Below are 21,354 nucleotides of genomic sequence, written 5' to 3'. Positions count from 1 at the left end.
TTCCTTGTCAGTCTCTGCCCCTCCCTGCACCAGGCAACCACTGATTTGCTTTCTGTCACTGTGGGTTAGATTTTTTTCTTTAGAATTTTATATACAGTCAATCTTCAGTATTCACAGATTCCATATTTGTGAACTCGTTTACTCACTAAAATTTATTTGTAACCCCTAAATCAAGACTCATGGTGCTTTCATGGTGATTCATGGACATGTGCAGAGTGGTGAAAAATTTAATTTGAGGGACGCCTGGGTGGCTCAGTCGGTTAAACCTCTGCCTTCGGCTCAGTCATGATCCTGGGGTCCTGGGATCGAGCCCCACATCGGGCTCCTTGCTCAGCGGGGAGTCTGCTTTTCCCTCTGCCTCTGCCCCTCCCCCTGCTTGTGTTCCCTCTCTCTCTTTCTCTCTCTGACAAATAAATAAGTTAAAAAAAATTTAATTCACCTGATGCACATGTTCTCTGCTGAAGCTAAAGACGGTGACACTCTGTTTTCTTCTTTCAGCTCTCATACCGTAAACAAGTGGCCTATGTGACGTTTATTTAGTACCATGGTTTTCGCATTTTTTTGCTGTTTGTTGGTGCCCCCAAGTGTAGTGCTATAGTGCTGCCTAACGTTCTGAGGTGCCTCGAAGGCTGTGATGTGCCTTGTGGAGAAACTACGTGTGTTAGATCAGCTTCATTCATACCTGAGTTTTAGTGCTGTTGGCTGTGAGTTCAACATTGATGAATTAATAATATATATTAAATGAAGTTGCTGTATACAGAAACACACAAACAACACAGTTATGTATTGATTGGCTGACAGAAGCTTGCAGGAACCTAACCCTGAATGCCCCTAGGAGCAGTGGTTCTGTATTCACAAATCCAGCGTCTGCAGCCACTTTACAGAACATAACGACCACGAATAATGAGAATCAGCTATGTATGGAATCCTACAGATGCAGCCTTTTGAGCTTGACTCTGCCACTTGGCATTATGTTTTTGAGATCCATCCACATTTTTGGGTGTATCAAAGAAACATTTTGTTTCTTTGAGTGCTGAGTAGTATTTCATCATGTGGACACACTAGTTTCTTTATTCATTCGCCATTGATGGAACGTTTGGATGGTGTCCAGTATCTGGCAATTGTGAATAAGGCTGCTATGAACTTTCATGTCCAAGTCCTTGTGTGGATATATGTTTTCATTTCCATTCCAAGTATTTTCATATAAGTAAATCAATTTCGTGTTTGTTTAATCCTTACAATAGTCCCGAGGAGCAGCCTCATCTTATACATGAGGAGGTGGGGGCTCAGAGTCGCAGTGGCCTGCTGGGGGTCACATGGCTCATAGCTCCTGCCTCAGCCACACTGCGTCTTCCCTGGTGGAGGCCTGAGGGTCTCTCGTCAGCCCCATGTTGCAATGGGAAGGACTTTGGCTCTGTCCCTGTCTTTTCTCAGCCTTCAGTTCCCCAGCTGCAAAATGTTCAATTTCAGTTCCCTCCAAGGAGTCCTTGGCTTCCTTGAGCCGTTGCTCTTAACCCTGCTGAACCAGGGTGGGAGGCTGAACCAGGCTGGAACCAGGAGTGACAGTCTGGTTGGCCTCACTTGTCAGCTCTTGGGGCTTCAGCTGCTCTAAGTCCACTCCTCTTGCTGGAGGTGATAGTACTGACTTCTGTCTGTAGACTCCCTATCAGTGCAGCCAACCAGAGGAGGATCACATGCCTATCTCTGTCCTAGGGTTTTGAGGCCTGATACAAGGATTGAGAAGGAGCTGGAGCAGGCTCTGAGCAGCCCTTGCTGGAGGCCCTTCCCCTCCATGTTCTGCCTGCTGTTAATTCAGTGAACTGCTAGACAAACTTTCAGTGCGTTCCGGGAACTACCTGTTGCTTGCAGTGAGTTAACCCCACATACCGTACTTGCTAGTCCTCCCCACCCCCTTCATGGACCTGAGGCCTCAGCTCTGGCTTATCTCTTGGGAGGCTCTTCCTCAGGATGTTCCTTGGCTTGAGGAAGAGGGAGAGTCTGGTATATGGGAGCAACTGGTACAGAGGGAGGAGTCCCAGGCAAGGGGAGAGAAGGCTTGGATTTGGGCCCTGACTTGTCTCTGGCCCTCTAGGGCTCCTCTTCCTCATCTCTTAAAATGGGTACCCGCTGTTTCAATCATTATCATCAATGCTTCCTATGGGCAGGCACTGTCCCTGGTGCTGGCGAGAAGGAAGGAGGAGACTCCAGAGCCGGGCCTCTGCTCTAATGGGGTCGGGAGCAGACAGTGAGATGTCACAGTTGAGTGAGATGACAGGGCAAGTCCTGATGCCCTGCAGGCCAGTTCGGGGCATTGTCCGACCTTGGCAGTCCTGGGGCCAGTGACTGACCTGGCTACCTTAAGCAAGGGAATTTATTTGAAGGAGAGAGCCAAAATCAGGGCCCTGCTAGGAATCTAAGTGGTGAGAATTTAAAATCTCTTCAGGGTGTGGCCGTCAGGATGTTAAATTCTGCCGAAGAGTCCCATTCACAGAGAGGGGTCTGCCTGGCCTCGCCTGCCCATGTTAGCACACACCAGGGTACGAGGTCTCATGATTGACAGCTGGACAGGACTGCTTCTGGTAGGGAAGTGGGAAGTCCTCAGATGCTGCTCTCGGCAAAGTGGGGGAAATGCAGGGAAGGCAAAAGCCACAGGTGTTCTGGTTGTCAGGCCAGGACTCGTGGGAGGCCGTGTAAATACACTGGAAACGGAACTGTGGGCACTTACAGGCTTTGGGACTGCAGGGCTCAAAAGGGAAGGTGGCCTGATGTGCGCCCCACACGTATGGAGTGGACTCCCTCAGGAAGGGCTTCTCATGAGTTTCTTTGCTGGTGAAGCATCTGAACCGAGGAGGGTCTCCAGGCACGTTTGGTAAATGCCAGCGGAGTGAATGAATACTCCGCACACATGCTTAGGCTGTGAGGCCACTGCCAAGCCAATCCCGTGCGGTCCCTGCCTTCTGGAATTCAGAGCCAAGCAGTGGAGACAGACATGCCCTGGACTAGAGACAGAACAAGACACAGGTGAGAGCCCCGCCATCACTGAGGCGTGTGGCTAGTGCCTTGGGAACGCCTGGGATGGGTGGTCAGCCTAGACAGGTGGTCAGGGGCTTTCAGGGGAGGTCTGGACTGAGAAGGTTGAGAGGGCGAGCATTCCTGGGGTACCCTGGTTTCTTATTCTGGGGGCCTTGGCTCTGCCCTGTGGAGCTCAGAGAGAGCTGGGGGCTGGGCAGACAGGTGCATAGCTGTCCGGTGGGTGAGCTGGCGGTGGGGCAGGAAAAGGAGGATGTGGGTGGGAGTAGGGAGAGCCCTGGGCTGGGGGAGAGGTGAGGAGCCGGGGCTGCAGGCCCCAGCAGGCTGCAGAGGACACCCCAAGGTTACCTTGGCCTGTGGCTCCTGGGCTCCAGCGGCTGCCAGCAATGACAACAGCGAACCAGCAGCCTCTCTGAGTTTTATTATCATTCAAATGAGGACGTGGAGAGGTATTTCATTTGATTGGTAGAATAATAGGAGCCATTTATCTACCTTCTCTCAACCTTTCATATCTGTTTCACTATTTTATGGGATCGCATACATCATAGTAAAGGCAAAAATGTATTTTTTCCCCCTGACTTGGGGCTGGGGGGGGGCAGCAGGGATGGGAGGGAGGCTCTCAGAGTGGCTGGCAGGAGCTGAAGGAAATGAAATCGAAAAAGACTATTATTGGTGACAGACAGTTACATCTGAAAGGGAATAAGAAACTCCCCAGTGCAGGCGCGGGTGAGGAGTTTTAAATGGAAGATCTAACAGCCTCCAGCTCTGGGTCCAGAGAGAGGGGTGGGACTGCAGGAAGGCCCAAGGGGTGGGGGGACGAGATGGGGAGAGTGGGGGAGGGGGCGGGCGGGGAGCCAGGAGCAGGGCTGGCACAAGGGGCATGTGGCCCAGCTGTTGGAATTCTTTGTCCTTCTTCAGTTATGATAAATTACACATGTCATACAAGGATCCGTTCTCCTTTTGAAAAAATTAGAACATTCCAGATAAAGCCTCCTGTGACCACCAGCACCAACCCCACCCCTTCTCCCCCTTCCCCAGAGGGAATGACTATGACTTTTTTTTCCCTCTTGATTTTACAAATACATAAAGGTACCTTAAAAGAGGTAGTACTCTTTTGTGGATTTTTCCCCCTTTTTAAAACGGTATCATACTGTATCATCAGCTTTTTGTTTTTTGCACTCAATATGTTTTCAGCTCTGTGTGCATAGATCTGTGTGGCTCTCGATCCTTCCTGGACCTGCATGTGGTTTTCCCTTCCACGACTAGCCCGTGGCTTAGCCACCCAGTGCCCCCTTGATGAATATGTGGGTGGCTTCCAGCTTTTCACAGTTACAAACCATGCTGCAAGGATCCCTGTCTCCTTCCCAGGCAGCTGGGCCAATTTCTGGAAGGCAGGTGAGCATTGGACTCCCTGGCAGGGAAGGGGCATGCATTTACAGGTAGAGGGGATGCTGCCCAAAGTGTCTCTGCTATGCTGTGGGGCTCCAGCCACCTGTCCCCAGCAGTCCCACTGTGGCAGTCGCTTCCCCAGGGAATGTGAGTGAAAGCACACAGAGCTTCATGCTCCGGTTCCTGCCCATGTCTTGGGCAGGAAATGGATGGCAGAGAAGGGAGCAGCAAAGACCTGGATGGACAGGGCATCAGAGTGGAAGGGAGGAGAACTGACCCCAGAGCTCCAGGGTCTGGGCTCCAGGGTCGGTGGCTCCTCTTCCACAAGGTGAGGGAGGCAAAGGGCTAATAGGCACGATGCTGGACAGGTTGATGGGGCCACAGGCAAGGGCTGGAAGGTGGGTAAGGGCAAGAATCAGATGATACCGTGTGACTGGCTGGCAGGGCCAAGGAGGGGGGTCTAAGGCAAAGTCTGAGTCTGTGGATGGTATCAACACAGAGTAGCGGATGGACAGCACCAACATGGAGGGGTCCTTACTGGGCATCTCACTGCCTTGATGGACCTGCCACCAAGGGAGGGCCCCTCAGCCCCTGCAGCCAGCCCCCACCTCCATGTGTAGCTCTCAGCACAAGGTGTCACCAGAGATGGCCTCGTCTCCCCTAGAGTTGTGGCTTCAGCTCACCCAGCCTGGGGTGAGGTCTTCCCCAGTGTGGGCTGGTGATGTCTGCAGTGCCCTCTTTATCCCATCATTGGCAGGGCTGGGGAGGAGTAGCCCCCAGGGCAGCTGAGGGTCTGGCCACAGGGAGCACCTGAGCTTTGTTTCCTGGTTGGGTGAGGTCCTCTGGTACCCTATGTCCTGACGGGGTGTGGTGACAATAGACAGGAAGTGAGAGGTGGCTTGCAGCGAGACAGCTCAGGAAGCTTCCCAGCCCCAGAGCACTAGGGGAGCAACTCGGCCTCCCAGTTGTGACAAAGGCAGACCACCCCCCAAACTTATAAGCAGGGACCAGATGGGGACACAGACACCTCATTGCTGCCAATGCTCAAGGGAGATGACAGCCAAGACATATCTTGGGTGGGTGCCAGCAGGGAAGACATTGACCTATGACCCATCTGCCAACCCCCCACCCCCCTGTTGTGACAGCACCCACATTTGCTGAAATCCAGGAACAAGGAGATGGGGGAGGGAAACCCTGAATCAACAGAATTTAAACCCTAATCACTGAGCTGACCAAGTCTTACATTCTGCGACTGGGCAGAAAATGGCATTTGAAATAAAGAATATAGATAGATAGTAGGGGGGCACCTGGGTGGCTCAGTCGTTGAGCGTCTGCCTTTGGCTCAGGTCATGGTCCCAGCATCCTAGGATCGAGCCCCGCATCGGGCTCCCTGCTCTGCGGGAAGCCTGCTTCTCCCTCTCCCTGTACCCCTCTACCCAGCTTGTGCTCTCTCTCTTGCTATCTCTCTCTGTCAAATAAATAAATAAAATCCTAAAAAAAAAAATACAGATAGTAGGAACATATTGTGGTTTTGGCACACTTGGGTTAGTGGCCTGAATAGTCATACAAACCACAGCTTAACTGGGGACAGTGACTGGGGAGTCCCAAAGGGGGTCATGGAGACGGCATGGCGAGGCTCCTCCCCTCTCCCTGGGCCATGCAGATGGATGCTGGCATGCATCTAGATGTGTCCTCCCCACTCTCCCTCTTTGGGACCCATCCATCTGGCTGCACACAGATTCTGGGGGAATAAAGGGGGTTGAGTGAGTCCCTTTGTGGTAAATGACACTAAGAGGAGCCAGCAATGAGGAGGAAGGAAGGAGGAAGGCATGAAAGCTGGGTGACCTGCTGGTCCTAGGAGAAGCTTGGAGGAGGCTGTGGGACAGAGGGACACGTCCTTATGTGGGTGAAGAATCAGCAGACTTGGGGCAAGAATGAGCTCTGGGGATCCCAGGCAAGACCCTAAGTTCTCTGAGCCTTCAAGTCCTCCCCCCAAACAAGGTGGGCTCTGCTGTTCCGGCCTGAGGCTCCTCTTGCCAGCTGTGCAGCCCTCATCTGGAAAAATCTTTCATTTCCCCGTAGTTCAGGCAGGGCCGACCCTCTCTCTGGCTTCAGGTGTGGGGATGTGATCCAGGAGGATCACTGACCGCCAACACTATGTTCTATTTATTGTTGAAACTACTGAGAAGGAGAAGCTGTCTCTCCCCATAGCGGAGAGCCGTGAGTATGTTGCTTGGAGCTGCCGGGGGTGGGGGGGTCCCTCCATGAAGAGGTGGGTTTGTCTGAGAATGACTCCTGCTCAGAGGGAAGCAGAGCGGAGAGACAAGAGGAACGGAGTCTGTCCCAGCTGGCTCAGGCCGCCACAGCAAAACACCGCTGACATCTAGATCTCATGGTTCTGGAGGCTGGGAAGTCCACGGTCAAGGTGGGTTTCATTCTGAGGCCTCTCTTCTTGGCTTATAGATGACCACCTTCTCAGTGCAGTTTTCCAGGGCAGGGAGAGAGAAAGAGAGAGAGCGCACAAGTGCCAGCACTCTGTGTCTCATAAAGGATGGCAATCCTCTGGGATCAGGACCTATCTTTATGACCTCATTTAACCTTGATTACCACCACAAAGTCCCTGTTTTCAAATAGAGTCACAATTGGAGGTTGGGGCTTCAATATGTGAACTTAGGGCAGGGACACACACATTCGGTCCATAATAGAGCCTTAGGAACATGGTTTGTTCCCCTGGGTCCAGCTATGCCTGAAGCAAGCGCTACCCATGGACTTTCTAGTTTTGTAAACCATTCCATTGCAGGCCCATGTGGTTTGGGCTTCTGCAACTTGCAAACAAGAGCCCTGTGATAAATGTCATAGATGTTACACAAGCATGTGCTTAGCACACAGCATATGCGAAAAAAGTGTTCATTCGGTCCCTGGAGAGAAAGCACAAATTTATTTATTTATTTATATTATTATTTTTAAAGATTTTATTTGGCACACAGAGAGAGAGGATGTGTGCGCACAAGCAGGGGGAGTGGCAGGCAGAGGGAGAAGCAGGCTCCCGGCTGAGTAAGGAGCCCGATGTGGGACTGGATCCCAGGACCCTGGGACTATGACCTGAGCTGAAGGCAGACGCTTAACTGACTGAGCCACCCAGGTGCCCCTGTATTATTTCTTTTAAATAATCTCTCCACCCAATGTGGGGCTTGAACTCACAACCCTGAGATCAAGAGTTGCATGCCCTACTGACTAAGCGAGCCAGGCCCCCTGAAAGCAGAAATGTTTAATGTGAGGAGTGGGAACCAAGAGAAAATGGGGAGGAGACAAGGAAAGGCAAATCAGGGAGGGAAAGCAGGACACAGAAATGTTAAAGGGACACAGGCGGGTTATTTGGAGGGAGAGTGAGAAGAGAGAAAAGGAGCCATTTTTCCATTTTATTGGAAAAATTTGGTTCTCAGCTAATTAAGCTCCTGTACCACTTGCTGTGTGGTGTGGAGGAACAGCATCTGGGTGGAGGTAAGGGCCATGGAGTGGGCTAGGGGCTGCAGGCTGGACCAGTGAGGCCACGAGCCTGCTGCAGACACTGCATCCGGCACCATCCAAGGGGGCTGGGGACCCTGTGCTTCACTGCAGATTGTCCCCTGTCATCAAGATCTATTCTTTAGAAGAAGTAAATCAAACCAGTCTTCCTTGCTTCACCTGCTCCTGCTCCTGACTTTCCGTCACACAGAATGAAGGGCAGACCCCCCTGTGCCTTGAGGGGTTCACTGCCCCTGCTCACACTGTGCTGCAGTCCACTGGGCCCCATTTCACTATTCTGCAAGCCTAGGCCCATCTCTGGCCTGGTGCACCTGCCATCCTGTCTGCCTGAAATGCCTTCTCCTCTGACCTTCCCCTTTAGCTTCTTCTCCTCATTGGAGACTCAGCCGAGTGTCTCCTCCTCAGAGAGGTCCTCCTGGGTCCCCTCCAGGGCAGTCCTGATCACGGGATCCTATGCTGATGGTACAAGACCACAGTTCCCTCCATCTGACATAAGTTCCTGCAGTTACTCTCACTTTCATACTGACAGTCTCCTCCACCTCCAGTATCAGTGTGCAGGGTTGGGACCTCAGCTGCATCCCTGGTCCCAGGACAGAGCCTGGAGCAGAACAGACACTCAGGATGGTCCCTGCCTGCACGCCAAAAGCCTCTTGAGAACTCCGTGCCAAGCATGGGCAAAGTCTCCAGGGTTATAAACTCAGGTGGGCAAAAATGGTTCTGTAATACTGAACTTAATTTCTATTTTAGCCCCCATTTTGGTCAACTCAGTATAAATATAGTCAGTTCGGGTGTTCTTGGTTAATCCTGGGTCTCCTTTGTCAGTTTCAAGTCCCCACCTTCTCACTAAGGTAGGGGAGGGGCCCACGAAGGTCAAGGCCTTGAATGGGGGCCAAGATCCCAGTCATGTTCCAGGGCCACTCTGGTGACCATCTCACTCAGAGACCAAATTTCTGCCTCCCTGGGACACACAGGGACCTTCTGAGCTACCCAAACCTGTCTGTCCTGATCCCTCCTAAAGGAATTTCTTCTGTCTTGCTGGCTGGGGGCCAGGTTGGGGGGGCTTGCTGTTCCCCAGGACTTGACTCAAAAGTGAGGCACACAGGGGCGCCTGGGTGGCTCAGTCGATCAAGTGTCTGCCTTCGGCTCAGGTCATGATTCCAGGACCCTATCTGGGATTGAGCCTCCTGTCAGGCTCCCTGCTGAGCAGGGAGCCTGCTTCTCCCTCTCCCTCCGCCTGCCCCTCCCCCCTGCTTGTGCGCGCGCGCTCTCTCTCTCTCTCTCTCTCTCTCTGTCAAAAAAAAAAAAAAAGTGAGGCACACGGGGCCAGGCTAGCTCTTCCTCACCCCTCCTAGCCAGGAGTGACAGAGAACCCTCCCCATCCCCTCACGCCAGGGCTCTCCCAGCCTGGGAGGCTTCTTCTAGTGTGGTTGACCAGAACGTTCTGACCTGTTGCTTGTGCCATGTTAGCCTTAGACACGGGGCACCCTGGGGTCCTCAGTGTAGGAGGGATACAGGGAGGAAGCGAGAGCAAAAGGTGCAAGGAAGAAAGCTGCCGAGCTCCGCTCCCACTCATCAGGATGGATCAGGATGGGGACAAAGCTGAGGGGTCCTGGGTGCCAAGTGCATGTGAGTGAGGCTTGTCCTGAAGGGGTGTGCTGAGGAGGTGAGGGCCTGACAGGGGGCTTCATCTTGCTTTAAGCAATGGCAGGACCAAGCTAGATTTCTGGTGTCGACAGATGGAGGCTGCAGTGCAGCTCAGCTCCAGGCCTAAGCTCAGGGTTGGGGTGGAGGAGAGACCCACCCCTCGCCGCCCCTGCAGGCTGCCTGCCTGCCTGCTCCTTTTCACTTCGCTGACTCCTCATCAGATTTCCATTGCAGCCTCCAGCCCCCAGCCCCCACCTCCCCACCCTGCATTGTTTAATTTCCCTCTCTCTGCTGCAATTTATTATTTAAGTCCGCAGAGCGACCAGGCTGAAGCTGTCTTCCTGGAGGATGCTGAGGCAGAGAAAGGGGACCGCTTGGCTTGGCGAGGCCTCCGGGGCGGTGGAGGGGGCTGGCTCCAGGACCTGGGAACCCAGGTGGCGGTACCCCAGGGAGGTGTCTGAGCCTGGTTGCAGCTCAGGCTCTCTGGTCAGGCATCACCCAGCCAGACACTGCCCCTCCCTTCCCCCTGCAAGAGATAGGCTCTGGAAGGTTTGACACCCAGCCCCAGAGAGCCCCAGTGCCAGGCAGGCAGGTGGACAGGCAGTTTTGCCAGGTTCCCAGGGAGGGTGGATCTAAAGAAAAAACCAGGAGATTTCATATAAATACCTGGATTTCTAGCTTCTCCTGAAAAACCAGTTGTCCACATTAAGCTCCCTTCCATAAAGCACACTTGGATCTGTCCCCAGCATCAGCCAGGCCCAGCCTGCTTCTTCACTCACATAGGGGCCTGCTGGACCCCCAGGGAGGTCTGGATTCGAGACCTCTGCTCCGAGTGTGGCACAGCAGGGGCCAGAAAGAGCTCCCTCCTTCCCCCTTGGCTGTTCCATGGGTTCCCAGAGGGCAAGGATTCTCTCTCTTCCTCTTTCTGTATCTTTGTATATTACTCATTGTAATGCCAAGTCCAGTGCCTGGCATATAAAGGTGCTGAATAAATAAATTTTCAATGAGCAGCTGCATAACTGAATGAGTAAATGGTGGCACCTGCCCAGGGTTATGAGGCTGAACAGGATTTTGCCATTTGAAAAGGTGAGTCTGACTTGCAGGCCAAAGAAGCGGAGGTACAGAGGCTGCGGGCACCAGAGGAGTCCAGGGCACTTGGGGTGAGATGGGGGTGAGGCAGGGATCTCACCCAGATTGGATTTTTTATCCAATCACCTGAGATTAAAAAATCCCACAGAGTCTGGGGATTCGCTCCGCACTCACGGAGTCAGACTCTTCAAGAGTGGGTGGGGCGATCTATTTTCTTTTTTAAGATTTATTTATTTATTTATTTGACAGAGAGAGAGAAAAAGAGAGAGAGAGAGAGACAGTGGGAGAGGGAACACATGCAGGGGGCGTGGGAGAGGGAAAAGCAGGCTTCCTCAGAGCAGGGAGCCCGATGTGGGGCTCGATCCCAGGACACCGGGATCATGACCTGAGCCGAAGGCAGACGGAGCCACCCAGGTGCCCCGGTGCGATCTGTTTTCTTAAAATGTCTCCTCAGGTGGGGGACATGGAGCCTCAACAGGCCTGGGGCCCCTGACTGTGTGGCTGGGAGGTGATCTGTGGCCGTGTCCGCCAATGCCTGTCCCCTCTCCACCTGAGCCTGGCTGCTTTCTCAAGGGCCACCTGTTCCCCTCCTGAGTGATGGTCAGACCCTGTGTGTAAATCTTAGCCACTCACCACATTTTAAGTTTTAGAAGGAAGGAAAAGTATGAAATGACTGTGTTTGTTTTGCCCAAGCAAAATCCATTTATAAAGCACAGCACTTGTTTAAGAAAAAAACAACAGCTATTGACAAAATATAAGAAAATAAATTAAAGCAGCAGTTCCTTAAAAGGACCCTGTCCGATAATTTGATTTTTTCCCCCTTCTTCCCTCAAAGGCCAGAACGACACAATCAATCTTGTCGTTCCATAGGCTGTCTCGTTACAGCTTTTTCTTAAGTGGAGGGGAAATAAAGGGAAAAAATGTAAGGAAAATAAGGTGCCATCTGTAGCACTGTCACGGCCCACCCCGTGATGGATCCCATGAGGTCTCTCTGCTTCCCCTGCTCCAGCCTTCCTGTCCTGTTGGCGGTCCAGCCCTGGCCTCAGCCCCACCACAGCCTGTGCCCAGTCAGCTCAGGGCTTCTCCTGCCAAACCCTGTGACCCACGACCCAGTGGGGACACTGTCCTCTCTCCTCGCCCACAATTTCTCATCCTGACAGCTTTATCCAAATAACTGATGTCTTTCATGAGAAAAGCACGGAGCAAAACACGGGGGCACTGAGGGTAGACACACTTTGTACACACAGGTGAGCTCATCTTGTAGGTAGCACTTTGCTTCCAACACATGCAGGACCCCAGATGGAGGGAGTTCCTACAACCCCGTTTGTTACAAGACCCCCTTCCCTGAATGCTGCCCCTATTGTGGTTACCATCAGCTGCACACACGGGGACGCTCCACAGCTGGTGGCACTTTGACTACCCCCACCTTGGGGGCAGGTAAGGTTTGTTGGGAATCAAAGCAGCTTTGGGGCACCTGGGTGGCTCAGTTGGTTAAGCGTCCGACTCTTGATCTCAGCTCAGGTCTTGATCTCAGGGTTGTAAGTTCAAGCCCCACGTTGGGCTCCACACTGGGCATGGCGCCTACTTAAAAAAAAAAGAAGAGAAAGAAAAGAAAAAAGCAGCTTTAAAGTCAGTGCTCTTGGCCAAATCACAGCACCCCTGTGAGCTTCTCCACTGGGAAAGCGAGGTCAGTAACACCCAGAGGTTGTTGTGAGGATTGAATGGGCAGCCACATGTAATAATAACAATAAAACTTAGAATTGGGCACTGGCTCAGTGTCTGATCCTGAGTTATAGTCTTTTTTTTGACATTATTGGGTGAAATCTTCAGTTCACGGGATTATGAACTTTATTTCACAGGTGAGAAAATCGAGGTGCAGAGAGGTTAGGTTAATTGCCAGTGGTCTTGTAACTAGCAAGAGGGAAGGAGATTTTTTGAAGGGGAGGGTTTCCCAGAATCCATATCCAGCTTGCTTATGAGTCCCCATTTCCTTGTGGAAAGTTCCCCATGGGTGTGGTCTTCATGAGAGGGCAGTGATGACACCCGCCTCCCACAGTGGGAGCCCCGAGGGCAGCTTGTCTTATGCTGTGGTGCTGGGAGCAAACTCAATTGTGAAGCTCAACCCAGCCTGCAATCCCTGGTGTTCCTAGACCTGATCCCTCAGCTCCTGGACTCTGGGAGCTCCAAATATACCTTCCCTTTCTGCATAACATAGACAGAGTCCCTCTCTGCAGCTTGTAACCCCAGGACTCTGCCTGCAACAAAATAAGTGGTAATAATAACATCAGGAGTAGTTATCATTTCTTGGGCACTTACCATATATGTTCTGGGTCCCGAGGTAAAGGGCTCTATACATATTATTGTGTCTGATCTTTGCCACACTCCTATGGCAACTTGAGGATCATATACATTTAGATTTTTGCCCAGCATCACACAGCTAGAAAGAGGGATAGCTGGGTTCAAACTCTGAGCTGCCTGAGCATAACTCTGTGAACTCAAAATTCTGTTCTTGTGCCTGACATAAGTGGTGCTTCCTATATGGTGCCCTTAGCACTGTGTGTGTATGCATGCATCATGTACTTTAAAAAATTTCTGGGAGGTTCCAGGTCTAGGTAAGATGAAGTAAACACACTCCACCCTGTCTCTCCCGCTGAATACAGCTTACACTTAGACAGAATGAGCATTAGCTATCTGAACTCTCTGAAAAGACCAGATCCCAAAATAACACCAAATTGGTGGTAAGTCTACTACTTCCTCACACTCCCTTATCCCCTGGGTTGAATGCAATGCAGCCCAAAATCTTGAAGGGGGTATTAACATCTACAGAGAGAGTTACAGGAAAAACCTTCCAATTCTGGCTTGAGGACCAAGGAAGGGGTCTTCCATTGCTGAGAAAGAAAACAGAAGTCTCCTGTTTGTCTTTTTTTTTTAAAGATTTTATTCATTTATTTGAGAGAGAGTGGAGAGAGAGTATGGGGGGGGAGGGTCAGAGGAAGAAGCAGACTCCCCGCTGAGCAGGAAGCCCAATGTGGGGCTTGATCCCTGGACTCCAGGATCATGACCTGAGCCAAAGGCAACCGCTTAACCAACTGAGCCATCCAGGCACCCCTCCTGTTTGTCTTTTCTTTCTTTTTCTAATCTTGTACCCCAGCAACCAAACAATGTGGTGGCAGGAGCCGCAAAGCAGTGTGAGCTGGCAGGAACCTAAAACTCTAAGGGAGGGGAACCTCCCTCCCCATTGGAGGGGCCATGGCCCATGAGGGTGGGCCAGCCTCTGCTGCTTTGCTATCTCTGCTGCTTGGGCCCAACAGGAGCAGTTACAGGAAGGGCATGGCAGATGGAGGTAAATAATGCTCCTGCCTTCTGGACTGAGCACTAGAAAAGGGGCACCTCCATGAACTGGAAAGTCCAGAGGAGCTCCCAGAGAAGGATGAGCTGGGAAAAACAGCCCCTTAAAGTTGTTTATGAAATCTGGGGCTTACCCCCAAACTGTACATGATCTGACCCCAAACAGCATACATAGAGCTGAGAACTGAACACCTAAGGACAGACCACTACCCCAATCCTAGATTGGCCTTGGGTGGTGCGCATATGGGACAGATCTAAATAACACCACAAAAGCTTTGAAAATGGAACTGACATTGGAACCACAACCCACAGGAGGCTGGTGAGAACTTGTGACTGAACCCAGCTGGGTCAATTGCCTGCTAAAGAAAAATATCAAAATAACTCCATACAAGAGGGGCCAGGAAAATTCTCAACTCACTTGGGAAAAGACTATCCAAAGATGCCAATGCTGAGATGAGTTCACTGACACATCAAACACTTTACAGCAGCTCTTGTAAAAGTAGTATGTAAGGGCAAACTCTTGAAATGAATGGAAAGACAGAAAGTCTCAGCACACAAACAGAAGCTCTCAGGAAGAAACCAGGTGGAAATTTAGAAATGAAAAATACAATAATTGAAAGAAAAAAAACTCAGTGAATGGGCTCAATAGCAGAGTGGACATGATAAACAGTGAATTTGAAGATAGACCAATAGAAGTTATATGATTTGAATAACAGAGAGAAAAAGATTGGGGTTTGGAGAAATGAACCGAGCCTCAGGGGCCTGTAGGGCGGTACCAAAAGATGTAACATTTATGTCATTAGAGTCTTGGAAGAAGAAGAGAAAGAGTGGACATATGTGGAATATAAGAAATAGCACAGAGGATCATAGGGGAAGGGAGGGAAAACTGAATGGGAAGAAATCAGAGAGGGAGACAGACCATGAGAGACTCTTAACTATAGGAAACAAACCAAGGGTTGCTGGAGGGGAGGTGGGTGGTGGGATGGGGTGACCGGGTGATGGACATTAAGGAGGGCCCTTGATGTGATGAACACTGGGTATTACATAAGACTGATGAATTACTGAACTTTACATCTGAAACTAATGATGTACTATATGTTGGCTAATTGAATTTAAATTAAAAAAAAAAGAAGAGAAAGAGTGTGGTCTAGAAAAAAATATTTAAGAAATAACAGTGGAAAATTTCCAAATTTGGTGAAAAACAGAAACATACCAATTTAAGAAGTTTGGTGAATCCCAAGCAGGATAAATACAAAGAAATCATGTGCTCTACCAAAAAATACTGTTCAAAGAGATATAGTTTAAAAAAAGAGAATACATTCATAAATTTAAAAAGTCTTAGGGGCGCCTGGGTGGCTCAGTTGGTTAAGCAACTCCCTTCAGCTCAGGTCATGATCCCAGGGTCCTGGGATCGAGCCCCACATCGGGCTCCCTGCTCGGCGGGAAGCCTGCTTCTCCCTCTCCCACTCCCCCTGCTTGTGTTCCCTCTCTTGCTGTCTCTCTCTCTCTCTGTCAATTAAATAAATAAAATCTTTTTAAAAAAAAGTCTTAGCTTAAATCTTATACTTTTTGCATAAATCAATTTTAAATAGATTATAGATAAAACTTTTGGAAGGAAACATAGGAGAACATCTTTGTGACCTGGAGCAGGTACAGTTATGACGTTAAAAGCACAATCCATGTTTTTAATGGATTTTAAGCCACGCCTGGGTGGCTCAGTCAAGCGTCTGCCTTCAGCTCAACTTCTGATCCCAGAGTCCTGGGATCGAGCCCCACATTGGGTTCCCTGCTCAGAGGGGAGTCTGCTTCTCCCTCTCCCCCTGCTTGTGCTCTCTCTTTCTCACTCACTCACTCACTCTCTCTCTCAAATAAATTAAAAAAAATCCATAAGAGAATAAATTGAGCTTCATCAAAAATCAAGACTTCTGCTCTGAGAAGGACACCATCAAGAGAATGAAAAGACAATCTTGGAGAGAATATTAGCAAGCCATGTATCCAGCAAAAGATTTGTATCCAAATTAAAGGAAGAACTCTCAAAACTCAACAGTAAGAAAACAAACAACCTATTTAAAAACTGAGCAAAAGATGTGAACAGGCACTTGACCCAAAGGAATATAAGGTTGGCCAACAGGCACAGGAGATGTTCACTATCATTAGCCATTAGGCCAAAATGTTACAACTGCACATCTAGCAGAATGGAAAAAAATAAAAAATACTGACAAAACCAAGTGCTGGCTAGGATGTGGAGCAACTAGAACTCTCACACATTCCTAGTGTAAATGCAAAATGGTACAGCTACTCCAGAAAAGTTTGGCAGTTTCTTATAAAGTTAAATATATACTTACCATATGACCCAACAATTACACTCCTGGGTGTTTACCCTAAAGAAATGAAAACTTACGTTCTCATGGTTCACAAATGTTCTTAACAGCTCTATTGATAATTGCCAAGAATGGGAAACAATCCGAATGTCTTCCAGTAAGTGAATGGATAAACTGCAGTACATCCATTCAATGGAATACAACTCTGTAATAAAAAGGAATAAACTATTGATACATGCATCATCTTGAATGAATGTCGAAGGCATTATGCTGAGGGAAAGAAGCCAGTCTCAAAAGGTTATGTAATGTGCGTTTCCATTAATGTGACGTTCTCAAGATCACAGAGCTATAGCAATGGAGGACATGTCAGTGATTTCCAGGACTTAGGGGTGTGGGAAATGTGTGATGAGAAAGGATAAAATGCTGGGGTCTTGTGGGGGTGCCGGACAACTTCCATATCCTGATTGTGGTGGTTGCATGAATCTATACCTGTGTTAAAATTCATAGACTACACACACACACACAATGTTAAAAAATAAACAAAAGAAAATGAAAATGCTGTGAGGGAAGAAGCTCCCAAGGAGCTTGTTCCTGCTGGGTCTCCAGTAAGTAGTGGGTGTACAAAGTTGAATCAGGTAAGGTTTACATTTTTGAGGGTCTTACAATCAAAGCCAGTAACAATGTGACAGAAGAACATGCCTTAACTGTCACCCTCTCAGAGAGGCCATCCCTGACCCCCACCCCACAAAAAAAATACCCCTGTGTTAGTTTTCCACTGCTGTTGCAATAAATGACCACAAACTGGGGTTTAAGACAACACACTTTTGTTATCCTGCAGTTCTGGAGGTCAGAAGTCCAAATTTGGTCTCACTGGGATAAAATCAAAGTGTTAGTAGGGCTGCATTCCTTCCCGGAGGCTCTAGGGGAGAATCTATTTCCTTGCCTTTGCTGGATTCTAGAAGCTGGTGCCCACCTTCCCCCCTCCTCCCTCCTCAAAGCTAGCAACATTGGGCTGAGCTGCTTTCACACTGCTATCTCTCTGGTTCTCTCTCTTCTGCCTCTCTCTTCCACTTTGAAGGACCCATGTTACTGAGCCCACTGGATAATCCAGGATAATCTCCCAACTCAAGGGCAGCTGATTAGCAAACTGCAATGACTGACTACCTGGAATGAGGCCAAACTTCACAAGTCAAGGCCACAGTCCTCCACAGGACTACCCTCACTTCAGACATCAGGCACAAGTTGAAGTGAAGTGAAGATGGCCAAGATCTTCACTTCTGACCAGCTGGCTACCAATTCAGGGGTTCTCACTTCTGCCTTAGGTTCTATAATTTGCTAGAAGGACTAAGAAAACTCAGCAAAGCAAAAAGCTACAAATCAGAACCAGCCAAAGGGAGAGACCCAGGGGATAAGGTCTGGGGGGCCCCCAAATATGAAGCTTCTATGTCCTAACCCTGTGTCAGCAGGACGTGTTACCCACCCAGCTCATCAGCTTGTAACAATACAAAGAGTATTGTCAACCAGGAAGCTCACTTGGAGCTTTGGTGTCAGTTTTTATCAGGGTTTCATCGTATAGGCATGACTCATTGAATTGGTTGCATCATTGGCCATGTGGTTAAACTCAATGCCCAGCCTCCCTCCTCCAAGGAGGGTGGGCTGGTATCAGGTGGCTCAAAGTTCCAACTCTCTAATCACATGGCTGGTCTTTCTGGCATGACCAGCCCTCATCCAAGCAGCCTTGTTAGCATAAACGTTCAGGTGTGGTCTGAGGGGCCACCATGAATAACAAAGACATCCATCCTATCACTCCAGAAATGCCAAGGATTTAGAGGTCACCTCCCAGGAAGCAGGGACAGAAGCCAGCCAAATCTTCATTATACACAACCTTAATTCCCCCTGCAACCTCAATTTCCTCTTGCCATGTAACCTAACATATTCTCAGGTTCTGGGTCTAGGACGTGAAATCTTTGGGGGGCATTGTTCCATCTGTCACAGCCTCCCAGTTGTTCTCTAACATGTCACTCTGTTTTGTTTTCTCACCACATCCATCTGTCTATAAAATGGTCTTATTTATTTTATTTATTGTCTGTTTCCCGTCAGCTACGAGGACAGGTCCCTAGTATGTGACTGAGAAAGGGGAAGAGAGTTATAGAAGGCGACACTCGAGCTGGTCTTTGAAGGATGAGCAGAGTGGTGAAGGTTGGCAGGGGCTCTGAACAATGTGTGCAAAGGGACAGGGGAGGGAAGACCGGGCGGGTTTGGGGAGCCCCGAGTAGATCATTGTGGCCGGAGCACTGCATGCCGTGGGAGGGAGGGGAGATGCTGGGATAAAGAAAGGTCAGTGTGGGCAGGACTGTATTGGGGGGGGTTGACCTGCTTGATAGCACTTCTGCTGTCTACTTAGTGCCTGTGCCCTCTCACCCAGGTGCCAAGAGGAAAGTGCCAGGGTGTGACAAATAGAGCATGGATCCTGGGGTCAGACAGATGTGGACTCAAATCTCAGCTCTGCCATTGATGGTCATGGCTGTGAGCAAGTCTGCTCCCTTCTCTGTAGCCACTGAGGTTGGCTCACTCAACACTTATGTCCAACCCACCTCTCCTCTGCCTTCCTCTATCTTGGAGCTCAGAGAGCTCTGTTCCCCAATATCTCTTGTAGCAAGTGACATAGATCCAGCTAATGGGCTGGAAGTAGAATCCTGGTGAGGGGTGTTTTGGAAATGGGAAAGGCCTGGTAAAGAGGAAGACATATTCAGCTAGACCAGAATTTTGCCTTCTCTGCCCCTTCCTGCCTTGAATGCCAAATTATATCAGGAGTAGCAGCAGCCACTTTGTGATCATGAGGAGCAAGCTGAGAGTAACCCAAGAAAAAGTGGGCAGAGAGATGGAAAATTCCTCAGTCTACAAGGCCATCATTGAGCAATTGGACCAGTGTCAGCAATCACCTCTGGATATTAATTGGATATTCTGTTACTTCTGGTTAAACATGGTCTTAATTAATGCACTCCCTAAACCTCAGTTTCCTCTACTGTTAACTAGGTAATAATATTTATCAGTATTCATTATACTCATGTCGTGTGCCAGGAACTCCTCTAGATGCTAGTGGCAAAGCAGTGAATAAGAAGTACGTAAGATCCCTATTCTTTTTGCATTTACATTTTGGTAGGAGAGGCAGAGAATGAACCCCTAGATAGACAAGAGTGTATCTGAGAATGAAAAGTGCTATGAAGAAAAGAAGATGAGGGGCGGGTGTGGACATGACACGGGGTCCTCAGGATGGGACTCTGTGAGGTAGTGATACTTAAGCTGAGATCTGAATGTGAAGCTAATGGCAGGATAAAGTGTGGGGAACAGCATTCCAGACAGAGGGAATAGCAAGGGCAAAGTCCTTGAGGCAGGGCCAAGCTTGGTGAGTAGACAGACCAGGAAGAAGGTCAGATGGCTAGGTGGCAGCAAGGAGGGGAGAAGGTGGAGGTGGGACCAGAGAGGTGGGGGGGGGGGTCAGATGACATATGTCTTGATAAGCAGAGTGGATTTATTCTGAATGCAAAAGGGAAGCCACTGGAGGCTTTCACAGGAGTGTGGGACAATGACTTGAGTGTCTAGCACACCATAGGTGTTTAATAAACAGCTCTGGGGTAGATGGTGCCTCCACTTGGTGCTGTTCCTTCCCTTCACAGGTTCAGCTAGCCCCCTCCCCTGTTCTGCCTGCCTCATGCCTCCACCCTCTGAGCTGGGCCCCTCCCAGCTGCTTTTGGAGTTTTCCTGGCCCTGCGTCGTCCTCCCCCAGGGCCATTTGCTCCCTCCAGAGCGGGTGAGCATAATTGCCACTTTCCACAATGACATAAAAATCTAAGAGGCACAATCAATACAGCGCACACACACATCATCGTCTTTCATTGCAAACGATAAAAGCGTAAACAGCAGGGGTGGCAGCAGCTCTGGAGGCTGCAGTGGGGGCGGGGCAGGCTGCCACTGTCTCTCTGCCCATTACTCCCCTTCTTGGGCACCTTCTCTGCTCTGGTGGGTGATGCCCCTCATGAAAACCCATTGGAGAAATGGTTTCCGTCTCTTTTCCTTCCAGATGCAGCAACCCCAGTCTCTTTAACCTGACTTCAGAAATCCAATTTGTCTTCCCTTTCCCTATTTTTAATGCTTTTTTTTTTTTTTGCTTGCTTCCCTGAATCTTCTATGTTTCCAAAATACCGAGCTGAGAGTACCTTCCTGGAGGCAGGACTTGCCAGGGTCTTGCTTGTCACAAGCCCATGAAATGACCTCGATGGGGAGACCGACCCTCAATGTCCAGCTTCTTTGGCTCTGTCCAGCCTGCCATCCACAGCTTGTCCTGGAACGTGCACAGAAACTATTACATCCCCCGCTCTCACAGACTGCTGGCGACGACTTCTTCAAACTAGTTACTTAATGAACGTCATCCAATTCCGACTCAGCCTTGCCATACTTTCATTTGCGAAAGCCAATCTGCTTTACGATTCTAACCTCTGGCTAGAAACTGCTCCCAATTTCATGTCATCCATAAACTTGATGAACGGGTAGCTTGCTTCTCTGCAGTCATTCATTTATTTATCCAACCAGCATTTAGTGAGTGCCTACTGGATGCTGGGCACTGGATATAGTGTTAAAGGAGAGGCAGGTCCTGTCGTTGAGGGACTCCTATGCTGGCGCTCTAGCTGACATGGAAACGGGTCCATTTAGTGTGATCCTGCTCAACTTGGGCAGGGGCAGAGAGCTGACCCCATCAGGGGAAGGGCGGTTTAAGGTGGCGTTGAGACGCTGGAAGGAAATTTGCCAACTCGAGAAGAAATGGTGCTGCAGTTAGACCAGAATGTGCACAGGCAGCTAGTTATGGGTGGTGATGGGGCAAGAAATGTATTGATATCTATAAATGCGAGGGGTGATGAGCTTCAGGCTGAGATCCAGCTAGGACCAGGACGCCTGCCTGGTGGCTCTGCCCATTTCTGCTTCTGATGCTCCATGTGGTAGCAAACGGCTG

Source organism: Callorhinus ursinus, unplaced genomic scaffold, assembly GCF_003265705.2.
Source record: "Callorhinus ursinus isolate GAN/ISIS: 27379988/994484 unplaced genomic scaffold, GSC_fseal_2.0 scaffold3, whole genome shotgun sequence".
NCBI classification, from domain to species: Eukaryota; Metazoa; Chordata; class Mammalia; order Carnivora; family Otariidae; genus Callorhinus; species Callorhinus ursinus.
This window is presented reverse-complemented; position numbering follows the sequence as displayed.